Source organism: Euprymna scolopes, chromosome 6 (assembly GCF_053919585.1).
Source record: "Euprymna scolopes isolate OS-2025 chromosome 6, ASM5391958v1, whole genome shotgun sequence".
Lineage (NCBI taxonomy): Eukaryota > Metazoa > Mollusca > Cephalopoda > Sepiida > Sepiolidae > Euprymna > Euprymna scolopes.
This window is the reverse complement of record NC_136487.1, coordinates 26,710,518-26,735,855: the sequence shown is the minus strand read 5'-3', so window position 1 is coordinate 26,735,855 and position 25,338 is coordinate 26,710,518. Positions and strand designations below refer to the sequence as shown.

General features: G+C 33.2%; 1 protein-coding gene across 4 annotated transcripts in view; it reads right to left on the bottom strand.

The window, feature by feature from the left end:
- The window catches only part of LOC145277581 (BTB/POZ domain-containing protein KCTD21-like), a 75,508-nt gene that overhangs the window by 38,781 nt on the left and 11,389 nt on the right, over window positions 1-25,338 (bottom strand). The gene's annotated exons all lie outside the window — the stretch shown is intronic.

Here is a 25,338-nt window from a genome sequence, read left to right as displayed (position 1 = left end):
CTCTCTCCTTACTATAGCACCTTTCTTTCTATCTCTCCCAATCTTTCTTACTAAAACTCTTGTGGTCTCTCGATAAAACTATTCCCGTCCTTCTCTTAACTCGTCTCCTACTTTTTCTTTATATACGAGCCACCTTAAATAAGTTTCCAGACATTTTTGTTACAGGCCTTTAAAATTGTTGTAGACTCTTGAAAATTTCGCATGTTATTGCTATACATCTTATGAGTTAACTAATCAATTTTTATGATTCCAGGTTCACATCAGGAATTGAAATGCACCATACTAAAGCCTGATCGTCACAATTAGTGAATTTAAAAAAAGGCAACTTGAGAACATTTTAGAAGAACGATATGGAAAAGATCTGTTTTAAACTTGTAAAAATACCTCACCAACGTATGGAATGCTCCAGAATGGTCACAGAATTTTGCATTTATTCATAGAAAAGTGATTTTTTTTTTTTTTTTTTTAAGAAAGGAGCCACAACTTACCAAGGCCAGAGGATAAAGATTAGTTTATGGTAATCATTGGGACACTAGCATAATCGTTATTAATGGAAATTTGGTATAATTTGATTATTTAAGGGGGGTTAGTTCAATAAGAACTTGTTTATGTTGGACTTTAAGATGATCATATTGTAGTCAGCTGGAAAGCACGCCATCAGAGTTCCACAAGTGGGCAGTTCTAAAAGAAGCTTTGTTCATGGAATCCACATTTAAGTTTGGGCACAGATAAAGAGGGAGAGAAATTATTGATAGTGGTTTTAGTTAAATGAGTGTTTTTTTTGTGAAAGTTTGGCAAGGGGAACCAGACTGAGCTCACATGAACATTTGCCATGAAAAATAACGACAGAGCAGAGACAGGCTAGCAACGTCTCTTCTGTGGGAAAGAGGTTGCAGGGAAGAGAAAAGAGGCATCCCCCACTATAATAAATATTTTAAATATAGGTTACTTGCCATAGGAAAGTTAAAAGTACGGCACACACATACACCCTTCAGAAATGCTTTTTTCGTTAGTGGCAGCATAAATTGGAATTGCATTACAATGAAAGAGTTGAGATACGATGTTATGCCTGGTAAGTTTGCCGCATGATATGCCAGACGACAGTCACATAAAACAGCCAATGAGAAAAATCGTAAATGAATGTCATGCACTTACAAACGCAACACGATTCGTGAATCAAACAATCACAAGAACCGACTTTGAATTATGTCTTTCGAAAGTAAAGTAATTAACACTTGATTATAGGCAGCAACAGACCAGACTACCCACACTGACAATGACTAAAGTGGTAGGTACATGTATCTCTTGTTTCTGGCGACGGGGGGGGGAGTAACATTACCATAACTGTGAGAATAACGTTTCTATAAACAAACTAAAAACACTTATCGGAAGACACACAGATGAGAGAACTTGAATGCTACTACTAGATACTATCCTCGAGTGGCTAAGGTTTCTCTGTAAAAAGGTTTGTCAGGGCAACCTGGCATGAGGATACATTTCCCTACAAATAAAACCTGACTAAATGTTCAAGTTCACATAATATTTGCAGCCCAAATAAGATCTCGGTATGGCTAACCCACGCTGGCTTTTAAGAGGAATCGTGGATCTTCTGTAATGGTACCTCAAGTAACAACATGAAGCTGGATACTCCAGACTAGACGAATTCTTCTCCTAGAATCCAGTAAGACCAAGACACAGCAAGAAAAATAAATATATGTAGTGTTGGGACAATTAATTGGAAACTTGAAACGTTTTGGGTTATCAGAATTGATATCTGAAAAAAACAAGTGAAGCATGCATGGTTCCCCCATGCACAGTAAACAAAGCATAGTTCAGTATCCCCCCCCCCCATTTAGCCCTTTTGGGCTAAATGAGGAAGGGGGCAAATCCTGGTGAAAATGAATAAACGGTATAATTTTAGGCCTTAACATATGTAAATTTGAGTTCTGCACCATGCAAAAAAAAAAAAAAAAAAAAAAGTCCATTTGCCCCACCCCCATTTAGCCCCAAATGTCCCCAAGGTCTTACCATATTTAAATTTGAGTTCAGCACCATGCAAAACTGCTAAATAGACACACACAGAAAATTTTGGACAAATATGGTAAAATAGTCCCAAAAAATGGAGTGTTTTTATTAGCCCTAAAAGAACCCCTGGGGCACACTCAAGAGTTATCACGAAGTATAAATAAACAAAATTATATAGAAATCAGTTACAACTTCTCAGAAAGTTTTATAAAAATCCAAAGCATCAATTTTGTTTTAATAAGCACAAAAGTGTCAATTTTAGCCATTTTAATCCAAAACAGCCATTGTTTTCCCAGAAAATCCATTCTGTTACTTTTTTACTCATATCATGTTTAATGTTTGTGCAGACAAGGGTGAATTTACAAAAAATATATGAGTGTCCTTTTTCCAATGCCAAAAAGGATTCTTTAACTTTAAATTTGTTTTTTTTTTATTTATAATAAAATTTTCAATCGCTGACTAATGATAAAATAAATATTTGCTTGCGGTAAAACTAAAATCTATAGATCACTTTGCACAAATGTATTTTTACATTTACAAAAATATATAAACTTATTACTTGGGTTTTTAAGGTAATAATAAAATAAAAAATACAACACTATAACTAAATATTTAGAGACTTAAAAGAATCGGAATCATCTCATAAGCTGGACCTATACTATTATCTTTTAATGCTCAATTGAGCTTACTATTTCAGATTAATGTCCTATTTTTCAATACTCTATTCAGAGAAGAGTAGTGTGGTTCTGTTATAAAAATCGTCTCAGGCATTACCTCCTTTTTTGGGAGAAAGCAGTGTAGCACATGTCTACTGTCATAGATACTTGCAAAAATATGTCCCCAGTTATCCAGACATGTTTCATCATCTGTACCACTCATCTGCGCATGGCTAAACATAGTGAGATTTGAAATCTAGATGCCCGGTAGCTAAAGTTCAGTGCTTTACCAATCGACTTACCACATATATCACTTATAGTGGGAGAAATTATATTGCATTTAAATAGAACTAATTGTTTACATTTTTATGAGACTGATAATTGAAAGTATTTAGTTTTTATGCAAAGTGGAAATTATGGAAACACTATTCCGTGATGGAAAATAAAAAACAATTATTTATATATTCATCACAAAGAAAAGTTGATAATTTTTTCTTCCTTTTTTCATATATATATATATATATATATATATATATATAACTTACATCATAAACAAATAGTGCACAAGAGTTCTCCAAAGGCTATGAAAAATATTAAAAGTTATTGGAGAGACAGGATTGTGAAACAGAGGAAACTCACAGTGGGTGTACGGATCCTGAAGGGAGAACCATCAAAGATACTGGACCAATTCTGGATTAGTTTTTTTTTTTTTTTTTTTTGCTTACTACCGATAGCAAGATCTTTATATTATTATCAAGGTGCTTTTTGAATTTCCTTCAAGAATTGGTACATCGTTACATCAATCCACAAAGTGGGGTTCACTTGTATTCCAGGCTAGCTGGAGCACCAGGGGTCCTAACACCAATCTTGAGAGAGGCAAAAGTAAGCAAGTAGACCTGATAGTATTATGGTTGGGCCTCGCAAAGGGCAACGGATTCATACCACACAAACTGGTGAAAGAAGTCTTAAAGAGACATTATGTATATTCAACAGTATTTAAAGTAATAACTTTAAAGATTTCTTGAACAGTAGTGTTAGAATGGTAGAAGCTGGGAAAGGGTATCATTACTGGTTGTACATGGTCTACTACCCTCCTCTTGCCAGTCATGAACATACTGGTTAAAACAGCAGAGAAAAAATGATCCACATCAAGAGTATTTTCAGCCGCCCAGATAAGAGCTAAAATGTACAACTTAATTGTGACATCAGTCATGGAAAATTGATATATTTTAAATCGGTTTGAAAAACATAACATGGACCAGAATGAATTTAAAATTAAGCCGAGCATGCGAGATTCCCCTCCACAAGAATTTTATTTAAAAAACATCTACTTTAACAATGACTAATGTTTATACAAAATTTTTTTAAAAAAATTTAAAGACGTGGTTATTGAGAAAAATACAAATAGATGAACGATTTGGGGGAAATTTTACCCTTATAATTCCCCCTAGGACAGCAACCAAAGTTATACCGGAAAATCTGTTCTGGGAAAAATTTACTTTCACATATACCTAATGTTGGCACAAAAGTTTAAAAAATTCCAAGACGTGGTTACTGAGAAAAGTGTGAACAAACGGACAGGAGTGAATTACTAGGTCTAATCCCTCCTTTGTCGGAGGGACCAATTAAAATTAATTAAAAAAAATAGAGGTCGCTAGTACTGAGGAAACATTTTTTGATCACAGGGGCAACAATCCCGAACCCAAGTGAAAAGTCTGAAGAGTGGGCAAAACCTTCACCAGCAGCTTTAAGGATGCAATTGCAATAATTATTAAAGACCTTGAGTAGCTGACCAAAATAGATAAATCTGGACTACGAAGGCATTTTAAAGCATGCCTCTTTAAGCATAAAGTGTTGCTCCATATGTTATCGTCAATAGACTCAATGATTTTCCAAGGACTACCGCATCATGAAAATGTTGGAGAACATAAGTAATCATCTGAGAAGATGGCCAAAAAGTGCTCAAGGATTGTGACTATGGTAACAGTAACAGGTTATAGTTTCCCTTCAGCAGCCCCACAAAATTCAAACAAGAACAAGAAAAAGGTTGCAGTATGCAGAATCCAAAGATCCTTAATTGCCTTCAAATGGATTTGACTAAAAAGATCAAAGCTCTGGAAAAACAATATGCAAAAGATGACTTTAATTTTTTTTGTGTTCTTCGTGATTACACATTTGCTTACGCTCATTAGCTGATGTCTGCTGACATGTTAAAAAGAACAGCCTAAGATTGTCAGAACACTTTTTTTGCAATCTAAACAAACATAGCTGATAGCTTTCACGGACCGATATGATGCAAAACACAAATCAGCAATGAGGGTAGTGCATCACTTAAGATCTTCCTTGAAGCATGTGAATAATGTATTTCATGATTATATATATTAGTTATTCATAAACAAATTTTATACTCTATGACTCAGTGTTGCTAGGAGTAGGTATAGTGAGTATATAAGCTGTACTCCAAGCCAGTTTACAAAATTTTGCTTATTCACAAAGTTGAAACTATCAAATATTGTCTATTTTTCTTTAGCAGTAATATGTTCCTTTTTTTTCATGTACAAAAACGGCTACTCCATTTTATTGCCCAGAAAGAAAATTTTGCGAGTTATTGCATTCTATCCTACGTTCTTTGATGTTGGTTTCAGCACTGAAGAATTGTTCCAAGTAAACCAAGGCAGAAAAGGGGATCTTTGAACCATTTCTCAGACGATCAGGAGATGTTAGTAACCCCATACTAATGAGGAAGATGAGAACAGGTTATCATTTCAGCATCCGCGGACTGGATTGAGGAAGCCACTTGTTTTGATAAGACAGACGTTCATTCTGTGAATAAAATTGAAGACATATTCCATCTGTTGCTAAGATTGGATCATTCTACAGCTCCAGACTTTAACATGATCATTTTCAAATTCAATAGCAAATGTTATTTGCTATTTGGATTGAAAATTATCAAATCCAATAAAAAAATCTATTGTTATAGAAAAGTTTGTGTGTGTGCGTGCGAGTTCCTTCCTAGAGTTCAGGTTTCAAAACGGCTGAGCCTATCTTTTTCAAATTTCATACAACGGTAACATATGCCTGGCAGTGTTCTTAGATATGTTTTGTACAGAAATTCATCCAATAAATATTGAAAAAATCTGATCCTAAAAATAGTCTTATAGATAAAAAAAAAAAAAAAAAAAAAAAAAAAAAAGGAATATTTTACGTTATACCAATCAAAGAAGATAAAATCTCAGCAAATCATTTCTTAAAAAAATAAAAATGTTATCTGGAGATATAGCTCAATGGTAGAGCATTCAACTACAGATCCCCTGTTCAAGCCTGGATATACCTCACCATTTTATTTTTTTCTTATTAAGGAGTTCAATTTATGATAAAAGACAAAAAGGTACCATTTAAAATCACCATAAATCATTTCTTGGTTTGCATATTTTAAAACTAAACATTAATTAGAAGTGACTTTTCCAGGGCATTCATTGTCAAGCCCAAATATCAGCTGACGTGATATTGTAAACAGACAGAATTTGATAAATGACATGATTTTTTTTTTTTTTTTTTTTTTTAAATTAGTCCACCGAGCAAATTATTCCTTGTAATATATAATCTCTAATAAAGGATTGATTTTATAATAATACATACACAATCTGCATAAATTAAAATCATATTTAAGCGTATTGTACGACTGGGCAGTGCCGGGTGTTCAGTTCATAGGTCATAAACTGTCCTCACAAATAACCAAATTTTGTTAATTCCATTCATTTTTAATTTTCACATAATATTCGTATTCATTCAATTTCAATCTATATTTCTCATTAACCGTTATCCTCCATTGACTTTTAGCTTTGACTGACCTATTATTAAAAGAATATAAAAACCACCTGCCACAAACGTTTTCCGCATATGCACATATAACCAAAAAATAATTAATAAACCAAATTTGCGCTGTTTAGATTACAGAACTGTATGACCTTCCAAAAGCAAAAATGTGATATAGTAATATTCTCTAAAACCAAACTCATGTTAGATAGACCATAAATCTCACAAAATGTTCTTTTAAAGCAATGAAACTGCTTGCTGAAATGGAGTAGGATTTCTTATAAAAATAAATAAAATGAATGCAGTGGAAGAATATAAGCTAATATCGGATCGACTTTCAAACTGAGGATGGGGGAATAAATTTGAAGATAATATTTATAGAATGCTATTTTGCAATTTCCATACATGTTGACAAAGTTATTAAAATATATGATCAAATACAATTACAAAAGTCAATTTCTCTCATGCATATTATTCCAATGAATTTTAACCTAAATTTGCGATCCTGAATCTAAATCTGCCATTATTTTTTTTTGCCTATCAAATAAAACTTTAAAAGATTCTTTCAAACGTATTAATCATTAATTTATTTTGTTTCTTTTTTTAATAAACTTTTCAAGGTGATTTGTTTCTGATTAACCAATTGAAGTTTTCAATCGGTCTTGGTGATTTTCAAAACTAAATAAAAGAATTTAGTTGTGATTATTTTTTCAAAGTATTTTAAAATACTTTATTTTGTAAGGTTTCAGAATGGTTTGATCATTTTACATCAAGCATTTAAGGTTATTTAATGCCAAATTCTCTATTCTTCAAGAATTCTGGTGAAAGAACTGACCCACTAAATTTATTGCCCCATTAGCCTCCTCCCACATTTCGCTAAAATATTAGAGTCCTTAGTTAATCAAGCCCTAGTCCAGCACCTAACAGCTGCTAAACTCCTGACTGACAAACAATATGGATTCAGGCAAGCCCGTTCAACAGCAGGTATCTTAACTGTAGTTTCTGAACGTATATACCATTCACTGGATAAAAAAGGGAAGGGTAGAGTGGTAGCCCTTGATATATCTAAGGCTTTTGACAGGGTATAGCACGATGGTCTTCTAAGGAAAATTAGATCATATGGAATCACTGGAAGAATACATAATGTAATTAAATCCTTCTTAAGAGAAAAATCCAAGTTGTCCTCGACGTCATACATCTAAACAATATGACAAATGTGGGAATACCTCAGGGGTCTATCCTTGGACCTCTATTATTCCTGATATTCATAAATGACCTCCCTGATAAAATTGTTTCGGAGATGGGTATATTTGCCGATGACACCTTTCTCTATAACAGATATGAGGGGAAAACTAATGAACACATATCTAACGAAATGGCAGAAACACTAGAGGATGACCTCCAATCTGTAGTGGAATGGGGACAAAAATGGATGGTCACATTCAATGCTGCTAAGACTAAGCTGGTTTCCTTCAATAACTACAAGAAACCTTCTCTACCACCAATAGCAATGGCTAAGAACACATTGCCCGAAAATACTTCTTTTAAACTCCCTGGCCTAAAGTTTACAGGGAATATGAACTGGATTAGATACATTGAGAGCATTGCCAAGGCTGCTGCAAGGAAGGTTGGCTCCCTCTACCGTGCTAGAAAACTACTTACACCTGAAAGTATCTATAAGGCCACCATTCGCCCATGTATGGAGTACTGTCGTCACATCTGGGCTGGTGCATCTGCTGCTTGTCTCTCGCTCCTGTACAGGGTTCAAAAGAGAGTCGCCAACCTGATAGGTCTTGACCTGTCATCTTTGTTTCAGCCTCTGTTCCATCGACGAGATATTGCATCCCTCTGTCTGTTCTACAAATACTTTAATGGTGAATGCTTTGACGAACTGCAAACACTTGTACCTCCTCGACATAACTACACCCGACAAGTCACTAAGTCTCACCCCTTTACAGTAGAGATCCCTAGGTGTAAGAAAGCCTTTTACTCCAATAGTTTCTTCCGCAGAACTGCAGGTCTTTGGAACTCCCTTCCGGGATTCTGCTTTCCCAACTGTACTGATATGCAGAAGTGCAAGTGTAAAGTGAACAAACATCTTTCTACTCATCTCCCTTCATAACGCCCCTACAAATTAAGTCCCTGATAGTAGGCCCCTGCTTCAAAGTGGCACTGTGTCTTGTTTGGGGGTGAAAGTGAATAAAAAAATTTTTTTAAATCTGATTGGATTCTTTTCATCTGCTTACTTGAATTTCATTGGCTAAACATTGACATATCCCGACAGTTTACATTATCTGCCGGAAAACGCTGATGAAACATTGGCTTTAGAGTACCAGATTTTGTTTAATGCAAATACGTAAAATTTGTTTCTTTGCAATTTCAATAACCATTTATTGGTTTCTTCTACTTCACGTCTCCCTATAAAGATGTTAGCAGAAGAACAAGTTGAAAAACATGTTTGTACTTGTTTATGTTTATGAATAAGTGACCTCAAAATGATTTGGATCATGAGGAGGTAACATGCTAGGTGTATCAGAATTTGAAGAATTTTTGACACCCCTAACAGAAAACTGCGAATAAAATATAAAAAAACTCGTAATTTCTCTTTTTAAAGTGGGTTGTTTATTTTCTGTATGGAATATACTTCCAAAATAAACTACTAAAATTGTTTAAAAAATAGAAATATTTTTTATTTTTTTAAAAAACAGTGTTTACAAAATGTTTACAAAATGTCAGCGCGCCTTCATGCAACCATTCTTTTTAGGTAATGAAATCAATTGAATTTTATGAGTTAAATATTTTTCAATTTTTAAACTTTTTAAAATCTATCAAAATTTTTCTATTGGTTCAATTTTTACGATATTTTCAGGGTCAATGTGAAATTTTATGCTCTTTCCAATAAACCAAATATATTTTAGACAAACGTTTTTCAAATTCACCCCCCCCCCCCGATTTTGAAATGTCTATTAAAATTTTAATAATTTATGTACCAAAGTTTTATATATCACAAATTGAAGATTAAAGATCAAGAAAGAAAATATTCTAATTAAAAAAAAAAAAAAAAAAAAAAAATAGTTTTTTTGGAAATTTACCTGTAAAGTCCATAGTGTAAAAATTTTTTTTTTTTTAATGAAAGCTCATGTTATGCTTATATCGTCAAGTAAATACCGGACGCTGACGGCAATTTTTTTTTTTTTTAGATATTTAAAAAAAAAATTCAGTCGATAAAGTATTAAAATATATATCAATCAAAAACTCGTGTATTTCATTAAAAGAATTTTAAAAAAAAAAAAAAAAAAAAAAAAAAAAAAAATCGGTGAACGTGATTTCTTGTTTTAGGGGGAAAACTTATAAGTGAATGTGTGTTTTTTTTTTTTGTTTTTTTTTAACTACAGAGGACCAAAAATACTAATTTTGGTTAACACACTCAATAATAAAAAAAAAAAGACATTAATTATATCCCTTTGACGAATCCATCTATATCTATATATATAAAAGGCAAAATGTGTGTGACCATTTCGTGTATGTCTTGCAAAGGCTTTTCTCGCACACGCCCCCCTCCCCCCGGGGGAGGTTACTATTGCTTAGAACTGTTTATATACCCCCTATATAATAATATCAATGATTTGGGAACGCATGTAGCGTATAGATTAATTTACGTTGATTTTTACAAAATTATTGCTATTTTGGCTTCTCGCCTGTCGATTTGGCTTTTTCATATAAAAAGCGAAACTAATTCAAATGGAGGTGTTCTCGGCATCGCGCTGAGAAAAACGTCCAAGAGCAATCAGCTTTGATCAATCTTGTATATCAGACAATTGCTACTCAATCTGGACAACTGGGAGTTGGTTTCCCCCTCCCCAACATCTGTTGGGGGGGGGAAACAGTAAAATTTAGGTAAACAAAAGTTAACTGTAACTTTTATTTGACCTTCTTAATTAGGTCAAATCGAAGCAGTAGAGTTAACTTTTACTGCAGACACCTGTTTTTAATAGTTAAATAAATAAATTCAAACGTGTCTCTGTTGTATGTCGCGGTGGCCCAATGGTTAACATCGCACGTTTTTTTTTTCACACTTTAATTTCCACCTTAGCCTCAAGGCTTCGGGTTCAATCCTCATACTTACTTACCAAAATTTTTTCTTTTATTTTACCCCCCCCCCCCGGAGTTTTCATTTGCCCAAAACACCTGGGCAACGCTATTATTTAATAAATTTCATAGTAGCAGGAGCAGCTTTTAAGCTTGTGGCGCAAAACACGTTACGAAAATCATCATACATCAATGCTCTGATCCCCATCTGGCATCAATTGAAATGAATGGCTCTTGTCTAGGAGAAGAGCCATGTTTTGACAAGCTTCTAGGTTTGTCCTTTACTCCTGATCTGAAATGGAACACGTACATCAAGTCTGTTGCCAAGGTCGCTGGAAAGATGGTGGGATCCTTCTACCGCTCCAGAAGATATCTCACTACTGATGCAATTCTCTATCTATATAAAAGCCAAGTACGTCCAAGGATGGAATATTGCTGCCATATCTGGGCAGGAGCTGCTAAAAACAGCCTATCCTGCCTTGACAGATTACAAAATAGACTTCGTGGCTTAGTGGGGGATGCCCTTTTCTCTACCTTGCAACCTCTCTCCCACAGAAGAGACGTTGCGAGCCTATCCTTGTTTTATCGTTATTTCCATGGCAGGTGCTCGTCTTAACTCCAATCTCTGGTCTCCCCTCGCCAATCTTTCATGAAAAACATCCGTCTAACTGAATCCACTGTGAAAAATTTCCCCCACTCTTTATCTGTGCCTAAATCAAAACGTAGATTCCATGAACAAAGCTTCTTTCTTAGAACTGCACGCCTGTGGAACTGTTCTGTGTGCCTGCTTCCCACCTGACTACAACCTGGAGGTCTTCAAGTCCAACGTTAACAAATTCCTAATGAACCACCCCCTTAAGTAAACACTTCATTAAATCTCCACACTAACGTAATGTACTTGTAATAACCCTTATCCCTGAGTGGCTTCCGGGCCTTGATAAGTGGTGACCACCATGTAAAAAAAAAAAAAAAAAAAGTGATTTTCTACGACCCTCGCTTTAAAAATCCTTTTATTTAAAAAATACATGGAATTTAAAATATAAATATGGATAAATTCTTAATGGAGAATGAAACTACCCATTTAATAGTATTTTTTTTTTTTTTTTTTGGCATTTGTATATACATATATTTATTGAAACAAGTCAAAATATGTTGATTTTCTTTATCTCTTTTTTTTAAAGAAAACCGCTTTTAAAAACCAATATTGCATAATTTGCTATTAAAACTTATTTTTTTAAAATTTGGTCTTTGCTCCTTTGATTGAAAAAAAGTAAATTAGGGTTTGAATTACATTTTTCAAGTAAATAAGTTTCGAAAAATAGTAAGTTGAATTATTAAAGTTCTTATTTTTAATGGCCGCTATGCACCTCCTACAATGTTTTTCACGTTTCATATGCCACCAACCCCTACACCATATGCAAAGCGAGTAATTGTGGAAAATAAAAATGCTCACTGATTGTTTATGTAAAAAAAAAAAAAAAAAAAGCTTTAAAAGAATTTTTATTTCAACATTAATATGTATGCCCAATAATTGTACCGGCCATAAAATATCATGTGTAGAAGAATCAGCCATGATGAAAGGGGAAATAATCCAATATTATGATCCATACAAAGTTATCTCCCTTGCATACAGCATTAAAAAAATATGAAATTATTGTTTTTCCTGTTTGTGGAGCAGGTGTTCAGGCGAGAATGTTGAAAATTATTCTAACAGATTTATTTTTCACATCCCATATGATTGAATGAAAAACAACCAATCATAGGCTGTTACTTAGCACATCTGCTACACATACCTTTTTCAAACTTTCGGTTTCTTTTTCCTCAATCTATAAATAAAAGCGAAAATATATGTATGTTTGTATGTGTGTTCACTTTTTCTGCATGTCTACAAAAGGCTTTTTTCAGAGAAGCGGTCGGTCGCCTAACAACTTTTTAAAACTTTTTATATCACATATAAATCGTAATATCTCACAGTTAACAACGAAGCTCGCCTGTCTATTTAATTTGCTCAACTTTGGGAAGATAAATATTCAACATTTGTCGCTCTCCGGGTTAGTCTTTTTCTTATAACATCTTGGGAAGCATTCCCGCAGTAAATGAAATACTATCCTGCAGTCAAACTTGACCTCATTAAGTCATTAAAACGGGCACCTGCCAAATCCAAGTAATTAAATAAATTCAAACATGTTTCTGTAAGCATCTCGTGGTGGGGCAATGGTTAACGTCGCACGTTTTTTTTTTTTCAAACTTTAATTTACAACTTTGCCTCAACAGTTCGGGTTCGATCCTCATACTTACCTACCAAAACATGTTTTTTTTTTACACCCCCCCCCCCCCGGAGTTTCCACACACACCTCCGAAAACCCGGGCAATGCCGCGTACCCCTCGCTAGTCTATAATATCAATCTCACCTGTCTGTTTAAATGTATGTATGTATGCATGTCTGCCTAAAACTTTCAACAGAAGTGATAGATTTTCACAAAATCTGTATCATTTTGAAGCTCAACATCTCCGACAACAAATATTTAAAAATTGGCCAAAAACATTAATTCCTTCACCCTCAACTGGACAGTTTTCTACAAGGACAGGTTAATTTTTTGCAAGCCATTTTTGCAAGTCATCGTATCGGTTGAATTGACTTTGCCTAATTTTAACGTTCCGAACTTCTGGTCATGTAATTTCCATTACTGACAATTACTATATTGTCCAATCGCCTACTGTACACTCTTTAACTCTTATCCTCGAGTGGCCCCTGGGCCTTGATAAGTGGTGATGCCTATGTAAAAAAAAAAAAAAAAAAAAAAAAAAAAAAGCCTGCCTGCAAGCTTTTTTTCTTCATTTTTTCCTCAATACACACCTCCAAACACTCCAAACAATAAAGAGCAGTCACAAAGACTAGCTTCTTTGAGCTGCGTTGCCAACGTGTTACTATGGGTTTCTGATGCACATGGTCCACCAGGAATTCTATTTGAAGACTTGAATCCACACAGGCCATCTTCTGAATTCACATGGAACAATAAGAATGTTGGTTATTTTTACTAAAAAAAAGTTTCTTTTAGACTTCAGATTTGTTTCATGAAAGTCTTTCCAATGTTATACTGAGGAAAAATCCCTTCTGATTAATACTTTTTTTTACATGGAGATCACCACTTATCAAGGCCCAGGGGCCACTCGAGGATAAGAGTTAATGGGTATACATATACGTGTCATTGTGATTTTAGCGTAGTAAACATAAGTGGGAATTTTATAACTGGGATTACTTAGGGGGATGGTTTTCAGTTTAATTTTAAAACTCTACATAATACAAAAAAAACTAAAGTCTTTAATTTGAAATGTTTCATTTTTAATAAAATATGCTATAATCAAAATATGTATTTTAATCGTTGAAAATTGTTTAATTAATAGTTTTATACAATAAAAACATTTTAAATGTGTGCATAAAACATCTCTATTTTGAAACTTAAAATTCAAAATATCAAAAAGATTGATATTTTATTAAAAATAAAACCATTAATAAAAAAAAAAATTCAAAATAAAAACTAGTTTTTTTTTGTAATGTACAGTTTCAAAATTAAACTGGTATTTGCATAAGTAGTAATCAGAAGAAACTTTTCCTTGGTATAACACTAAAACAGAACACCTAAACAGACAGATTGGGGTTGGGGGACTTAGTAAAAAAGTTGGGGAGGGGGGACTTAGTAAAAATAACCAGAAACGTTACCATGACGAAATCTGAACGTCTGCAAAATACCATGCTTTTTACAACAAACATTTTTCTTGTTTGTCATTTCTTGTCTATTTTCAAGTTATATAAACTCTTGTTCGATCTAAATCGTTTTGTTCCTTTACTCTTGCGATGCCATTTGATATGCAAGCATGAAGCAAACCTTTGTATATTTAAACAGGTAAAAATCCCAACAAACATTCTATGTTAGTGTTTAAACACTTGCAAATCGCTTGGCTTTTTAGCTAGAAACAAAGTGTAGTATCTGTTCTGATACTACACTTGGTCTATCCTGTCCTCAGTAGGTGAAGGAGAAGCCTTTTATAGTGAAGCAATTTATATTTTTATTCGAATCCAGAGTGCCTTTTTTTGGGGGACGGAGCTGGATTTTCCCCACATTAAAAACTGACCATGTCTAATTTTGCCCTTGTAGGGGAGGCAAGTAAATATAAAGACAAATCTATGTAACAGGGCAGTCCGAAAATATTGTCGTCTACCAACAAAAACAAAATAGGAGGAACAAGTAATACAGCAATACAAAGCACATGTCCTGGATTCATTTTAAGAATAAGTTGCCAAGGCTGCAGCAAAGAAAATGGGCTCCTTTTACCGTAACTACTAACACTGAATAGTATCCTGTATCTCTACAAAGCCACCATTTGCCGATGTATGGAATATTGTCACATCTAGTCTGGTGCCTCCACCAGTGATCTCTCCCTCTTCAACAGGGTTGAAAAAAAGTCTCCAATCTAACAGGGCCTGCACTATCAACCACTATTCCATTGTCACAATATTGCACCCTTGTGCTTATTTTACAAGTACTTTAAAGGAAAGCGCTCTGACAAACTCATAGCACTTGTGCCCCCTCGATGCAAATACCCTTAGCCTGACAAGCTGCAATATCCCACACCTTTACTGCAAAATTTCCTATATGGCAGAAAGCTTTTTATTCTAATAGTTTCTTCCCTCAAACTGCGAGATTTTGGAATTTTGTTTCCTGCTGCCCCGATTGTACCAACATTTTGAAATTTAAAGGATTTAAATGCAATGCAAACAGACATCTCACTTCTCAACTCCCTACAAACATGTAAACATGGTCCAAAAATAGCACTTTTATCCAAATGGCAACGTGCCCTTATTTGGAGTGAATAGGAGTAGTAAAAAAAGTAAGCTGAGCATGTGTCCCCCCCCCCTCCACAAGTGAAAAATTTACTTTCACTATGATTAAATTTGTGCAAAGTTTCAAAAACTTCAAGGCATGGCTATTGAGAAAAGTTGCAAACAAACAAATCAAAAGACGATTTGGGGGCAATTTTACGCCTATAATGGCCCCTAGGGAATCAATCAAAATTATCCTAGAAAATCCGTTCTGGCAAAAATTTACTTTCACCATGACTAATGTTTAGATTTTTAATTTTGCACAAAGTGTGGTTATTGAGAAAAGTGTGGTTATTGAGAAAAGTGTGAACAGTCAAACGGGAGTGAATTACTTGTCCAATTCCTCCTTTATCGAGGGACCAACATGCAATGAATTAAGTTTATTCACTTTCATGAACATTTATGGCCCAAAACGATGCGATGACCTGCTTGAGATTTTATGAAACTGATTTGGTGATTCTTCTATTATGTTTTTAGATTACCTTCTTGGTCTTTGGGTTGGATCAAAGTATAGTATCTGACACCATCAACTCTACACTTTATGGCCTTGTGCCTAATTTGCTCAAATGTATTTGTATATTGGAGTCATTTATATATAGATTGTATTAATGAAAGATGAATCTGTATAGCTCATCCCACCATTACATCCTAATTTGCCTCAGTTTGTCTCGATCTGTTACATTTCTGCATTCTGTAAATTACCTTTATATGTACATTTGATAATACTTGAAGCAAACTCCATCAACATCTTAAACTCTTAACTATTCAGGTTTATTTTGTTTCACTTAATAATTGCATTCATTTTATTAGTTATGTTATTTACTAGCAGTTTAGACCGACTTTGCTTGGGCCCTACGTACTGTTCATAACTTGCCCTACGTGTGAATAGTCTTTTATGTAAAATTTCAAATGTTTAGACCAAAAATTGTCTGAGTAATTTGGTAGAGACCGCAGAGGTAATCTTTTTTTTTTTAAACTTTGACCCAAATTGACCCCTTAACATTTGTTTTGGTTTCAAATCAATCAAAATAAAATGTTTACCCAATCTCCAAGTTACCTACATCTAAAATTTCAAGTGTTTAAACCAAAAATTGGCAGCGGAGTTTGGTAGAGTCTGCAATGGTTAACTCTTTCAACTGACCTTTTAGCAGCCAAAACTGATTAAAATGCTTGCTGCATGTTTGAATACCCGTTATGTAAATTTTCAAATCTTTAGACCAAAAATTGGCTTAGTAGTTTGCTAGAGAACACAAAGGTCAATTCTTTTGAACTTTGACCTCTTGGCAGCTCAAATTTTCAGCCCAAACGAATTAAAAAGCTTGCCCTATCTCTGAATATCCTTTATGTAAAATTTCAAATGTTTAGACCAGAAATTGGCTGATAAATTTGGTAGACCGCAGAGGTCAATTTTTAAAGAAACTTTGACCCCAATTTTGACCCCCTTAACATTTGTTTTGGGCTAAAATCAAATTATAAAGTTAGATCCATATCGAAGTAACTTACATTTAAAATTTCAAGTGTTTAGACCCCAAATTGACGGAGTTTGGTAGAGTTTTCAAAGGTCAAATCATTGAACTTTGACAATCAAATTTTCCCAAATTTTAATACCCCTCACATCAAATTTCGAGTCTGTAGACCGAAAATTGACAGAATTATTTGGTAGGGAAATGTACAGACAGCCATTTTCACTTTTAGATATATAGATTATTACTCAAAATTCTATTTACAACTATTTCCTTTATTTTTGTGGATAAATGCTTAGCATTTAAGGTGAAAAGAGACTTTCTGATTAATTTATTTCTAGGTTATGATTTCTCATTTTCCCGGGCAATACTAGAATACAGGTCCTACTAGCTTATAAGTTTTAAATTGAAAAGTTTTTTTCTTTTCTTTTTGTTTTACTTTAAAAATGCTTATATTTAATTAGTATTAATGTCTTCCATTCTTTTAAAAACATATTTGTTGGCTAATTTATATAGCAAATCCATTATGCTGTAAGAGAAGTGGATGAAGGTAGGAGGGAATAGTAAAAATAATATTTTTAAAGGTTAATGCAAAATAAGAGAAAAAAAAATTATAGACTTGTGCCAAATCCAAACTAATCCCCCCCCCGCCCTACTCTTTTTTTCCTTCAGATTAACTTAATTTTCCAATTTCATTTCCTTTCGATTATCCTACAAACTCGATGCAGTAGACATAAGCAATATTACAAAACATTGACTTTCCAATCTACTAAAATTCTTTGGATAAAGAAAAATCAAGCAAGTATTAAAAAAAAAAAGCAGCTGAATTCCAAGATTAAGTCTGGAAATAATTTTGCTATTCATGCAAGCAGCTGTTTCTATTTAGAATTTGGAAAATTCACACACACACACACACACACACACACACACACACACACACACACTGTGTGTACGCATGTTACGTCATACAAGAAAAGTTTTTATTGAGTTATGGATAATTCACTAGGTGATTACTATACTTATCAAGGGTGAGCTATTGGAAATGTTTACAGCTAATACATAATTCATTCCTTTGAATCAGGAATTTATTATCTCTGAATGTAATAATCGTATGTTTTTCATTTAGACAAAGAAAACAGGTAGACTGCCCCACAACGTTATCATAGCCTTAAAATCCAAGATAATTTTACACTAAATGCCGTGACTCGGTCTTTCTTTATCGCTCTCACCCTTCCCTTGGAGGGGACAACTTGACCCTTCACCGCTAACTGGCATTTCTCGCTTTTCCATGGGTTGATAGCCTCGAGAGTGTAACTGCTATTCGCCTCTACCTTTCTGTCCTCGACGTCAGACTTCCGCTGTAAGTTTTATCCTTTATTTTGTTTCCACATTAGACTTTGATTAATTCTTACTTTCTATTTCGTTAGTATTTTGGACTTATTCAATTTCAACATATTTTAAGCACTTTCTGCTTCCCCCTTTCACACTGAACTTTACACTAATTCTACTTTATTCTTTCTTTTTGTTTTTCAGTTTTTACCTTCTTCATTGTTAATAAACCTGTGGATTCAACGACAAAATGTCTTCAGAGTTTTAATTTTGGAGAAGTGTTTATACTTTCCGTCATAAGATTTAAAACACTAAACAAGGAAGCACGTGGTCTTTACCGGATGGAACACTAAATTTTTATTTTATTCTTTTTATTTTATTATTTCTGCTAAGTTTACAGTGTGTTCATATGTAATACCTAAAAAAGACCACATTTTAAGGAGGAAAGTGGCGGCAATTTAGCAAGTTAATCTGAAATAATACCAAAGAAATCTTGCAATATATTCATTTCTAACAGTCCTAGTATTAGATTTCAGTTTCTTGTATATAAAATACATTAAAATTCAACTTTAGTTCTCACATTTTTTTTTAATGGATACATAGAATTTTTATGACATTGCAGTATATTACTTGTAAGTTATTAATTTCTAGAGATTTTCAGTGTCATATTCTGATTCCTTGCACATAAGTAGACTTACGACAAATTTCATTGCTTAATCTTGTGTTTTATGACAAAGTTCAGCAATTGCCTCCATTTAGCTCAAAAAGTCTCCAGGGGACGTCAAATTCTGGTGAAAATGAACAAACTGTATAGTTTTAGGCCTTTACATATGTAAATTTGAGTTCTGCACCATGCAAAAAAAAGAAATGACTAAGTCCATCATTGCTCCTCCCCCATTTAGCCCCAAAGCTTTAACATTTAAATTTGAGTTCAGCACCATGCAAAAATGCTAAATAGACATACAAAGAAAATTTTGGACAAATATGGTAAAATAGTCCCCAAAATGGAGTGTTTTTATTAGCCCTAAAGAGAGCCCCTGGGGCACACCCAAGAGTTATCGCGAAGTATAGACAAAATTATATAGAAATCAGTTACAGAAAATTTTGTAAAAATCCAAGGCATCAATTTTTTTTAGCAAGCACAAAAGTGTCAATTTTAGCCATTTTATCCCGAAAGGCTACTGGAAAATTCGTTTAGTTACTTTTTACCCGTATCATGTTTAATGTTTGTGCAAAATTTCAAAAAATTCCAAGGCGTAGTTATTGAGAAAAATGCGGACAAACGAACGGACAAGGGTGAATTTACAGGTCCACTCTTGTCGGGGGACTAATATAGCATTTTCACTAAAAAAGTAATGTAAAAAAATGTGTCAAAAACGGATATGGTCTTAAAGACAGAAAAATATCCAAATGTGCAAGGCACAAAAATGTTCATAACTTATTTTTGATTAGATTTAAAAAAATTAAAAAATATTCTTACATTAACCTCTTTCTATGTATGCCATTGAGTCATTTCGATTTTTAATGCATTGCAACAATTGAATCATTTTTTTAAATTTTTTCATGTTCATTTTTCCTGTTAATGAATTCTCAGCAAGACAATACCGATACATTTTATAAGATTCAGATTCCAACTAGAACTAAAAAAAAAAAGCAATTTTAATAAAAAACGATGCAACTCAATTTTGGAGCCTTTTCTTAATCTTGTTTGAAATAATATTTCATGTTACTTCATCTGAATAACAATAAGCATTTTAGCAAAGAATTAAAAAAAAAAAAAAAAAAAAAAAAAATCTGACATAAAATGGCCATTTTATAGTGTTCACATTTTTTTTTTTAGTCTAGTAGAGTGAGCCCATTTACTTTGACAAACACTTGTCAGTATCTCTGTAGCTGTTTTAATTATTCTAGCTCAACATATGTTAATAGAAATTTATTAATATTGATTAAAAAAATATTACCAGTTTAAAAATATACAAAAATATTAGTCTAGTTTAAAGAGAATTATTCATGCTTTTCAAATTGGTGCAAGTGATATTGTGCATCTATGCATACAAAAAAAAAAAAAAAAGTCGCTCATAATATAGTGCATTAAGTTTTCTTTTACAGAAAAAAAAGAATCCAACTTAAAAACTTTAGTGAATGAAAAAAAAAAAAAAAAAAGCATTTTTGCTGTATTATAAAGTTGTGCTTCCATAAAATTCTCAGTGTTCAAATATGAGTGTTTTTATTAGCTTGTTCTCTAATCTGCTAGGAATCATTAAAAAGATTCAATGTGTTAGCTGTTGAAATGAATCATACGAGCAACATTGCATTTCAGAGTTCTATGGACAAATTTATCTTTAGTTAACCTTTGACAACTAAATATTTCCATTTATTAGTTACTAGCCTAACCCACATGATTTTTTGGAAAGACATCGTTCCATGACGAATGCGTTCAAAGATTTTTCTATATTTAAAAAATTTTTTATTTAATAATTCTAAATATGCACTAAATTTCATATTGAGACTTGAAGTTATAAACATTCTATTTTCTACAGGTGCTTTTTTTAAACCGATCAAAAATTTTTTTAAAAACTATCGTTCTAATAAACTTTACCATTTAAATAAAATTACTTTGCTCTTTTTATTTAAAGACATGTTTCACTCAGTAATGAGCTTTAGAAAATTGTTTTTGGGGAAAAAAAAAAAAAAAAAATCACAAAAAAAAAAAATAAATAAATAAGCGTTTCATTATTTCTAGTTGCCACTTAAAAAAAAAAAGATGTGACCATTTCACCCACAATGTAATGCTGATATTACTTTTGCATGTCATTTTTACAAATGGTAATGAAATTTTGCCTAATGTTTAAGATGGTTTGATCTAATAATTGATTCCATCACAATCAATTTTTCATTTATCACAAGAGCACATTACATTTGTAAAGATTTTTTTTTTACTTTCTCAAAGCGTGCATTTCAATTATATTCTGAAAAATTGGTTTCTGAAGCAATAACACACAGGACAGCAAATTTTATAAATTGCCAACAAACTTTGAACGGTCATAATTCTGTGGCTAATTGCATTACAAAAAATATTATGTAAGTCATTGTTTAAGTTTTACAAATATCTATACGCATACGATAAGATATTAGATTTAAAATCTAATTTTTTTTTTTTTTTTTTTTTTTTTTTACAATGGTAATCCTGTATGGCATTATCAAACGGGAGATTGGGTATTTATTTCTCTCCCACCACGAGAAATTTTACATCAGAGTCAAAAAGTGGAATTGAAAAATTAGCACTCCAGAGGAAGCACACTCATCCTGAAAAAGATGCCTGTGCAGCCCGATCGGGATTTCTTGGCAGTGGCACCTCCAGCAATTAGCAATAAACTAACCCCCTTCTCAAAGTCTGGGAGGATGGACCTCCTCAAACTGCACCGAATCAGGATTATACCACAATCAACAGGGAATAAGTTATTACAGGATAATCTTTATTAATTTTGGGGCCCTGAGGAAAAAAAAAAAAAAAAAAATCCCCTGAACTGATCAAAGCCATTTTGTAAAATGTTAAAAAATGTTTAAATTTTATATTTTGTGATTCTTTTAAGAATGTGATAGATTTTGCCTTCATAATAAAACAGTATTCTGAATTTAGAAATTCAGAATACTGTTTTATAATTAAACTTTTTTTTTTTAACATTTTACAAAATGATTTTGGGTGATCAGTCCAGGGGATTTTTTTTTTTTTTCAGAATACTCTGAACATATGGTTTGTTCTATTATATGGTTGTGACTGGACAATCACTAACACCATGAGAAAAAGACTAGAGGCAATTGAAACTTTGTTCTTGAGAATTTTGAAGATATCCTGGACAGAAAAGAAAACAAACCAGGAGGTATTAGAAATAGAAAGGTTTAATAAGAACAGTACGAAAAAGAAAAATGAGGTTTATGGGCCATGTCAACAGAAAGAGCGGAATAGAACAAATTAGTTTGACAGGAAAGATCATGGGTAGAAGAAGCAGAGGACAACAGCGAGAAACATACATTGACAGTCTGAATACCTGGGCAACATAAAAAATGATGAGCAAAAATGAATTCATGAATGCCTAGAGAGAGCGAGAGATAAAGAGAGAGAGAGAGCGCTGTCAATGCCTGTACCAGGCAGGACACCACTTGATAAAATCGTTAAAAAAATTTTTCATAAAAGGGCAATTTTTTAGCTCGAGTGTACATTCATTTCCTTCATAGGATAGTTTTATTTGTTCAACAGCTTTCTTTGATCTTTCTATATCAACTACCTTTACCTACTCCCCTCAGCAACAGCCATTAGAAACCAGCAAACCAGGTGTTTTTAAGAATACAAAAGAAAATATTTTAAAATAGAAGAGCCGACAATTTTCTTGAAAATCATTTTGTTCTTAATATAAAAACTTTTTTTTTTTGCACCTTGAAAATATTTGTGAATAAAAATAAGTTTTCAGAAAATAACTTTGATTATTTGGACTATTCCAATTTGTAACTATTTTAAATTTGGTCATTACATTCACAACGTTTCGGCCGACGTAACCTTTGGGAATCTTCCATTCAAAAGGTGAGAATCTTTCAGGTTACACTCAGAATTCTGTACAGAACTTCTAATTAAACCCTTTATTAAATCCACATGGGTAGATTGTTTCCATTCTGTCAGCCATGATCAGGTAGAAATTTTTTTGTCATTCTGATTTCCTGATTGTACTAACCTGCAGAAGTTTAAATGTAATGTGAACAGACATCTCACTGCTCAACGCCCTACAGTTCCCCTGTTAGACATGATACTAAATAATAGACTTATGTCCAAGTGGCAATATGTCTTACTTGGAGTAAAAACAAAGAAAAGTATTATTGCCTGTAATAAGGATTGAACCGTCAAACTACAGAAGGCCGTCACAGATCTGGTTGTCAATCAACACAATTAACAGTTATGCCACATGTTCAATTCTAGCAAGCATTTTTGGAATTTTAAACCGAATCTTGTCTGGATGTGTGGTATTAGGATTTACTACACTTTTTTTTTTTTGACAGTTATTCATATTGCAATTTATTTGCTGGTGTTCTGATCTATTTGTAAATATTGATCCTCATATTAATTCTATAGCAAATCTAGTTAGGAGGCATTTTCACGAGATATAGGCACTGTTCCTTTGAGTAATCTTACTCTCTATTATGCGTCTATTTATAATTTTTATTAAAATAAATTATTCAACTTTTACTGTACCCGTTTTACAAATACTTTAATGGAATGTGCTCTGATGAACTTTTATTTGTGTCCCCTATATGTACATACCCCTGATTAACCCAACAAAATCCCACCTCTTCACTGTTGAAGTACCTAGCTGCCACAAAGCCTTCTACTCTAATACTTTCTTCCCTTAGACTACTAGACTTTAAAATTCCCTTCATTTCCTGTTTCCCTAACTGTACTAACATGCAGAAGTTTAAATATAATGTGAACAGATATCTTGCTGCTCAACTCCCCACATTCCTGTTATACACTATCACCAATTCCCCCCCCCCCCAAATAAGGCACAGTGCCACTTTGACATAAGGAGCTACTATTTGGGACCAAATTTATATACTATTTAGGAAGTTGAGCAGCAAGATATCTGTTCATACTACACTTGAACTTCTGCATGTCAGTACAGTCAGGAAAGCAGGAACCCGGGAGGGAATTCCAAAGTCTAGTAGTTAGAGGGAATAAACTATTTTGTATCTAGGAATTTTAACAGTGTAGGGGTGGAATTTTGATCCTTGTTTAGTTAGTCAAGGGTATTTACGCCGAAAGAGTACAAGAACTTTGAGTTCAGAGCACATTCCATTAAAATACTTGTAAAACAGGCACAGGGATGCAACAGAGATTGGAGTTTGGTTGATAGTGTGATACCTATTAGGTTTTAGGTTGACGATTCTTTGAGCGAATGAGAGACAAATGCAAATTATTGGCAGATGCAAATTACAGAATTTTTTTTTAATTTGTACTTGTCAAACAGGCAGTTAAAGTTGGATAATTTAAAAAAAAATTTTTTTAATTAGAATGAAAGATGCAAATTACTGGTAGTTGCAAATTAAAGAAAATTTTTTAATTTTAAAATTGCTTGTGTGTTGGGGTGGGGGAGAGAAACGGTCATCCTCTGATGAAACAAATAATTTTACTTCCCCATCATGAATCGTTTGAAGTTTCTTTCTGGCCCTTTTGAAAAATTGACTTGATTTTAAACAAGTTTTGATAAAGTTCCAAACTTTAACACACAAACACTCAGGAAAATAAGTCAGCCATTTCTAAGCTTTTCTTAGTAATTCAAAAATAAAATTATTCTTTGACCTCTCAAAATTTAAAAAGGAATTTGGATGCATTTAAATTTGCTTTAAGATTTTTAGTAAATCCTCATATTGAAAGATTGAAAGTTTTGGAAGTCAAGCATCACCACCCACCTGCTAAAAATATTTATGAAATTATATTTACCATAATTTATTTCAGTTTATCTTGTAAACATGTTAGCCATTTTAATCTTGTTAGTAATTAAATGAAATAATGAATTTCATTGTGAACTCTCACAATTTGGAAGCATTTTAGCTAAAAAATTATTAGCAAATCCTTCTGTTGAAAGATTGAATGTTTTTGAAGTTACTTAGTCCACTCCCACCTTGAGTAGCAATAAAAAATAAAATGCACCAGCAATCTTAAAAATCTTGCATATCCATTTCTATTGGGGACAATTGAACTTTACTTACACCGTCTCTCCTACATACTCCTTTCCACAATGCTCGATAAAAGAATTTCTAATAGCAAGTAAATCATACTCTAACACTTTATCCTAATCCTAAACCTACTAAACCATATCTAACCATACATTCCTAAACCTACTAAACCATATCTAACCATACATTAACTCGTCTCTCTCGATCCAATACTGTAGCAAATTTAGCTGCTTCCACTGCATGAATTTTTACCTATACCCTCTCCCAGTAAAAATGAAAATGGAAAGCATAATAATGCCCTTTTTTAACCACGTTTGAGGAATGAAAATTTTCTGTAGAAGCTAACCTAAATGCC